Source organism: Rhinoraja longicauda, chromosome 1, assembly GCF_053455715.1.
Source record: "Rhinoraja longicauda isolate Sanriku21f chromosome 1, sRhiLon1.1, whole genome shotgun sequence".
Taxonomy (NCBI): domain Eukaryota; kingdom Metazoa; phylum Chordata; class Chondrichthyes; order Rajiformes; family Arhynchobatidae; genus Rhinoraja; species Rhinoraja longicauda.
Genome location: NC_135953.1, coordinates 48,272,043 through 48,279,510, shown reverse-complemented (window position 1 = coordinate 48,279,510; position 7,468 = coordinate 48,272,043).

Below are 7,468 nucleotides of genomic sequence, written 5' to 3'. Positions count from 1 at the left end.
GTTCTCAGTGCAAACAGGCTTCGCGCAGCCTCTCGTTTTCAAAAGTGTAAGAACCTTCCCTTTTCAAATCATTGCATATTTCACAGCACCTCACGACCGCATAGATGTGAAAGCTGGTGTGTAGGCAGGTGACATGTAATCATCCAAGTTACAGGGAATTTCCAATCAAAGTCTTACACTTACAATTTGAATCTTACATTAACTGTTCAATATAGAACATATATAAACATAGAATAGTGTAGCATAGGAAAAGACCATTAGGCGCAAAATGGCTGCGCTCAACATATTGTCAAAATAAACTAATCTCATCTGCCTGCAAATGACCCATACTCGCAGCTGGTACCAGACACCCACGGTCTCTGTATAAAAAAACATGCCCCGCACATCTCCTTTAAACTTTGCCCCTTTTACCTTAACGTTATGCCTTCTGGTATTTGACATTTACCCTGGGAAAAAAAGGCTCTGACCATCTACCCTATCTATGCCTCACAATTTTATATACTTCTATCCCCTCAACCTCTGCCATTCTAGGGAAAACAATCCAGGTTTGTCCAATTTCCTCTTGTAGCTAATGCCTCCTAATTCAGGCAGCATTCTGGTAAATCTCTTCTTCACTGTCTCCAAAGCCTCCATATCCTTCCTGTAATGGGATGACCTGAACTGCACGCAATACTCCAAATGAGGCCAAATTAAAGAAATAGAACAACAACATGACTTCCAGACTCTGATATTTAATGCCTCAATCAATGAAGCCAAGCATACCATACGCCTTCTGTACCACTCTAACTACCTATATTGCCAACAAACAATTTAAATCGATGTTAGATTGATCATAGATGGACTCATTTTGGTCTGCAGAGTTATGTAATTTTTTTCTGATTTTTATAAAACTTCCTTCATAAAACGCAGTTAGTCTAGTTGCCTTCACTACACTAGGAGCATAGAATTAAACAGGTTTTCTCGATTATGCTCTAGCCAATGTGGATTGCATAATACAAATTGTGTTCTCTGAACTATCATTCATGCTATAACCATTCACATTGCTGCAGAAATGATTCAACTTATCTCTTCAAAGTGACCATTTGCCTAGAAGTGGGCATCAACTGAGAACCGAAGGCCTACTTTTCCAAATTACGCCTATCAGCATTTGATATAAGGGATGCATGCTTTTCAATGTTGTCAGGAGGATAGAAAGTGGAAGATACAGGTATCATAAAGTAATGCCTCTAGCATCTTGACTAACCAAATACAAAAATTGGAATAAATCAGGACCAAAGTTCGTTGTTGGCAGATACCATCGGAGCATACCATCAGGATATTTAATTTGTGTAGGAAGAAACTGCAGATGCTGGTTTATGCCGAAGATAGACACAAAGTGCTGGAGTAACTCAGCAGGTCAGGCAGCATCTCTAGAGAAAAAGGTTGGGCAACGATTCGGCTAGGAACCAATTTGTTTTATTGTGATGTGAACAGTGCAGGTGAGGCCAGCATTGTTTGTTCATCCGTTATTGCTCTTGAGAAGATAGTGGAGAGTCACCTTTTTGAACCTCTGCAGTCTTCTGCTGAAGGCTCTTCCACAGTATTGTTGGGCTGGAATTGCAAGTTTGAGCTAGTTATGTTGAAATGATAATATAATTCCAAATCGGAATGCTGTGGGACTTGAAGAACCAGCAGGTAGTAGTGGTGTTGACCTACAACTCCAAACTTGTGCAAAGCACAAAGTGCTGGAGGATCTCAACAGGTCAGGCAGCAACTGTGGAGGGAATAGATAGATGATGTTTTGGGTCTGGCTCCTCTTCCGAAGAAAGAAGACTCCCAACCCGAAATGTCAGCTATCCATTTCCACCACAGAAGCTGCCTGATCCGTTGAGTTCCTCCAGCACTTTGTGTTTTGTTTAAATTCCAGGAACTGCAGTTCCTTGTGTCTCCTATCTTGCCCTTCTTGATGGTAGACGCTGCAAGTTGTAGCATGAGTATTTGTGAGTATGAGTGCCTGGAACCCACTGCCATGGTTGGCGGTTGAGGCAGATATGATGGTGGCATTCAAGAGGCTTTTGAATAGGCAAATGGCTATGGTTGTTCTCCACCGGTTGGCTGCCTCGCCAACAGTCTGTCTGTCCCTTCCTTCTCTGTTGTTTCTTTAGTATGTGTTAAATATATGTTTTTAGTGTTATTTAGCTTGTTTTATGTGGGGTGGGGGGGTTGGGGGAAACTTTTTTTAATCTCTTACCTCGACGGAGATGCGATTTTTTTCCGTAATGTATCTCCGTCCGCACTGCGGCCTAACATCGAGGAGCTGGAGGCCTCTGCTGGAGACCAACTTCAGGAGCTTCAACCGCAGGAGCCTGCGGACTTACCATCGTGGAGCTAGCGATCCCTTTGCCAAGGAACGACCTCTGAGCTCCAACCGCAGGAGCCTGCGGACTTTAACATCGTGGTGCTCGCAGTCGCTGGTTAGAGACCGACTTCGGGAGCTTCCCTGACGCGGGAGCTTCGATTGCCCCGACGTGGGGGCTTCGACCGCCCCAACGGATGGTTCGACTGCCCCAACCACGGGAATAAAATGAGGGAAGAAGATTAGAGTTTATTGCCTTCCATCACAGTGAGGAATGTGGAATCTGCTGTGGTGGATTTTTATGTTAACTTTTATATAGTTGTGTGTCTTCTTGCTTTTTTTTAGTATGGCTATATGGTAATTTGCATATAATTGCTGAAGTAGAATGTTAACAAATTGTATGGCACGCAACATCCAGAAGAAACATATTTACACCTGTTGGTATTCCCTTTATGACAGATGAGAGCAGGAATGGTTCCCTTAGATGTAATGAGCTGCATCTTACATGATTTTACTTAGAAATCATTTGACAAATGTCTGGATTTACAGCACAACGTAATACTGAACTACTGGGACTATTTTCAGCAGACAACACAGCTATGATTAAGACGATTATAATTTGATTTCCTTGCAAAACGACTGTGTTTGAACAATCTGCTGTCCAAAATACAATCAGTGTCTATAACCAAGGAGAGAAACGTTAACCTAATTTTAGACTGGAGAGGCTGGGGATGTTCTCTGTACAATGTATCAATGTACCTTTATTGGTACATGTGACAATAAAAGACCTTTGAAACCCTTTGATACCACAGAGCTTTATAACAGAGCTTTATTTGTCGTTCGGTACCGAAGTACCGAACGAAACTACATAGCAGTCATAGAAAAAAAAAAAAAAGAACACAAGACACATAACCCCAACACAAACGTCCATCACAGTGACTCCAAACACCCCCTCACTGTGATGGAGGCAACAAAACTTCCACTCTCTTCCCCACGACCACGGACAGACAGCTCGTCCCCGACCGACCCGCACAGTCCCCGCACCGGGCGCTGAAACGTCTCGCGGCCGAACCGGGCGATGAAAGGCCCGCGACCAAGCCTTGCGCAGCTAAGTCCCGTGGTCGAGCCGCACCGGGCGATGTCAAGTCCGCAGCCGAGCCGCACCAGCGGTGAAAAGCCCCGCAGCCGAGCTGCACCGGGCGATGTTAAGCCCCGCGGCCGAGCCGCACTGGGCGATGTTAAGCCCCGCAGCCGAGCTGCACCGGGCACTGTTAAGTCCAGCGGCCAAGCCGCACCGGGATGTAAAGTCCAGTGGCCAAGCCGCACCGGGATGTAAAGTCCAGCGGCCGAGCCGCAGCGGGCGATGTTAGGCCCTGCAGCCGAGCCGCACCCCGCGCCGTGAGGAAGAGAAAAGTTCCCCCCCCCCCCCACACCCACCCACCCACACAACCACCCCCTCCCACACATACACAACCAAAAAAATATATATAAAAACCATCCCAACACCGACACACAACAAAAAAAGGGAGAAAAAAAACGGACAGACTGCTAGTCAGCCGCTGCCGTTAGGCGCCGCCACGTCCATGCAGGGAATGGAGGAATATGGATTATGAGTAGATAGATAATAGATGGTCTTGTCATCAAGTTCAACACAGACAGAAACATCTATCAGCCAATGTCATTCTCATACCCAGCTACACCTAGTCACCCCTTGGCCTTTCCATTAGTAGACCTTTATCAATTCTAGACCAAGATTGTGAGGATGGGAATCTTCATATTCATGTTGAAACTGATGTACAAGATTCACATTCAACCAGCATTATTCACCTGGTTAATTCTGGATACTTCACTGAACTGCTGAATGCTGCACACTTTTACAAAATGTAATGAGAAAATCATTAAAAATTATGCTTTTTCAATTATTGCCCATTACTGGTTGCATTTGAGAATGTGGTTGGTGAGTTCCTTCTTTGACTATTGGAATCAGATACTCCCATGGAACCACATAACAGACACTTCAAAAACTTTCAAGTACTAAATGGGACACCATTTCTGATTCAAAATGAATAGCAGAAATACAACAGTTCTTTCCATCAGTTTATAAACTCTACAAATTTGCAAACGAAGTCTGCGTGGTATCTCAAGCAGCTGCAACTTTTCGAGTTTAGGGAGAGATGAGAGAACAATGCAAGGTGAGAAAATGGACCACGTAAAGAAAGAGGAGGTGTGAAATGCTCTGAATATGTTAAAATGCAACACATCCTGTTGTTATGTGCTCAGGGATTAACATGTTAGAGCTGAAACTTTCTGCAAAATTTGAAAATGGAATAAAATTGATTTAAGAATTTCCAGCTTTCAGATTTGTGATACCTACTGCAACTAGAATTCGGCCTAAACGTTATTTCATGATGCCTCTATAAAGGTTGCATTGGTGGTTTAAAGTATCATCTACTTTATATGTTGTGTCTCACACTTGAGGAAGATATGTTTCGTCCAGTTCTGTAGATTCTGAGGTGGCTAATGGGCTCGTTTGGAACCTACAGACTCTGTCAAAACTGGCTAGGAGATGCAATGGATAGATAGGTAGTTTGGGAGGTGGTGCATGCCTCTTACAGTGCGTGCCTGATGAAGGGACTTTGCTTCTCAAAGGTATCCTAATGCTTCATCTCCATTTTGAGTGGTCATGGGGGCCAGGGATTCCCATGAGTTGGTGGGAATGCTTTGAGAACATCCTTGGATTTTTTTTCCTTTGTCCGCCTGGTATTCTCTTGTCCTGACAGAACTTGGGATAGAGTGACTGATTTCATCTGGGTCGCTAAGACCTCTAACTAGGGGAGGATGTTGATGTTGGTTGTCTTATCCTGACAGTGGATTTGGAGAATTTTGCAGTCAACATTTGTAATGCTTCTCCTGTGCCTGGAGGCGCCTGCTGTAGATAGTGAGTGGTAACATTTTTAGATGTCTGCAGCACACCGATTAGACAACTAATTTGTATTTTGTAATATGTTCTAAATTATTGCAGAGACTGCATTGTTTTATTGATAGTAAGAATTAAACCAATTTGCATACACATATGTGGATAATATCTAATTCTATCCCATATTATGTTCCTGACTAGATGTTTAGCCGGTAAACTAAACACATGTAGTCTACCTGTGGCAAGAGGCTATTCAATTCAAAGTTTATTGATATTAAAGGGCCAGTCTGCTGTACTTTATCAGCAATCCTGTGACCTTCACAAATAAACATCAATTAAACCTTATCTCCACAATGCCCTAAGGAACTAATAAATCCTTTAAGTGAGCATTTAAAACACACTGTGAGATGCAATGATTACATGAGAAGTTATTCATGCAGAAATAGGGATATAATTGACTGATGTTATGAATTCATTTGATGAATTCATTAACTAAGGAAGTGGTTAAAGTAGTCAACCACACAACAACAACAATAATTTGATCAAATATAACCATCTATCTCGTCTATAAAACTCCTGTGGTCAAATTCATAGCATTATTTGCAAATCAAAATGGCGTTGACTTGGCAACCAACTTGGTTCCACTGCTTCTGGTGTGTGATGTTGGGGTGTGGTGATTGAGGCAGATATGATAGTGGCATTTAAGAGACTTTTGGATAGACATATAGATATGCAGGGACGAGAGGTATATGAATTATGTGCAGGTAGATAAGTGATGGTCTTGGCATCATGTTTGGTGCAGACGTTGTGGGCTGAAGGTCCTGTTTTTGTGCTGTACTGTTCTATGTTCTTTGTTCATTGAGACTGCCTTTTAGTCACAAAGGGATGGGGAAATCCTGAATTGCACCAGCCTCCTCACGGGAGCCGGCCAGAGGGGAATTCCCCTTTTGCTGAGGAAAATCCTGCAACGAAAAGGTGCATGATATGGAAATCACCAAAGCACTGATCCATTTTCTGAATAGCTGAATTGTTTTCACTTTCAGTTCCTGAATTATTCATTTTTATGATTTAAGATCCTGCAATGTATTTTCGAAGGGTTCTCCATATTCTAGTAAAGTCCTTTCCTAATGCAAAGGAGTGTGGATGTCAATAGACAATCGACAATAGACAATAGGTGCAGGAGTAGGCCATTCGGCCCTTCGAGCCAGCAACGCCATTCAATATGATCATGGCTGATCATTCTCAATCAGTACCCGTGTCTGAAGAAGGGTCTCGACCCGAAACGTCACCCATTCCTTCTCTCCCGAGATGCTGCCTGACCTGCTGAGTTACTCCAGCATTTTGTGAATAAACCCCGTTCCTGCTTTCTCCCCATACCCCCTGACTCCGCTATCCTTAAGAGCTCTATCTAGCTCTCTCTTGAATGTATTCAGAGAATTGGCCTCCACTGCCCTCTGAGGCAGAGAATTCCACAGATTCACAACTCTCTGACTGAAAAAGTTTTTCCTCATCTCTGTTCTAAATGGCCTACCCCTTATTCTTAAACTGTGGCCTCTGGTTCTGGACTCCCCCAACTTTGGGAACATGTTTCCTGCCTCTAATGTGTCCAACCCCTTAATAATCTTATACGTTTCGATAAGATCCCCTCTCATCCTTCTAAATTCCAGTGTATACAAGCCTAGTCACTCCAGTCTTTCAACATATGACAGTCCCGCCATCTAGTCAAAGGAAAACTAGATATAAGTCTATAACCGTGAATTTATCAGCATGTAATTTTGTAGACTTTATAATCTGATGATTGTTTCTAATTCATGTGAGATCTAGCTGCACAAATTTAATTTGATGACAACATTTCTAAAGTGCCTAATTTCCACTACATATAGTATTAACTGATTTGATTGTGCAGTGTACAAAGCAAAGCATTTCACTTTATTGTGGTACACATTAAACCTTGACCTAAACCTGCTGAAATAGTAGCATTGATTCATTTCAACTAATATCCCACTGAATAATTCAATTTAATATTGGCTGCAAATTTAGATTAAGTAAATGGAACATTTAGTTTCAGGATTTTGTGAGTAATTGTATGCAATCATTGTCTAAACATTGTCTTTATTACAGAGTGGCCCAAGAAAGGGGTTAAATGGTTCACTCATGTACATACATAAAATTACTATTGCCATTTTTATATTGTAGCCAATGTCTTTAAAGCTGAA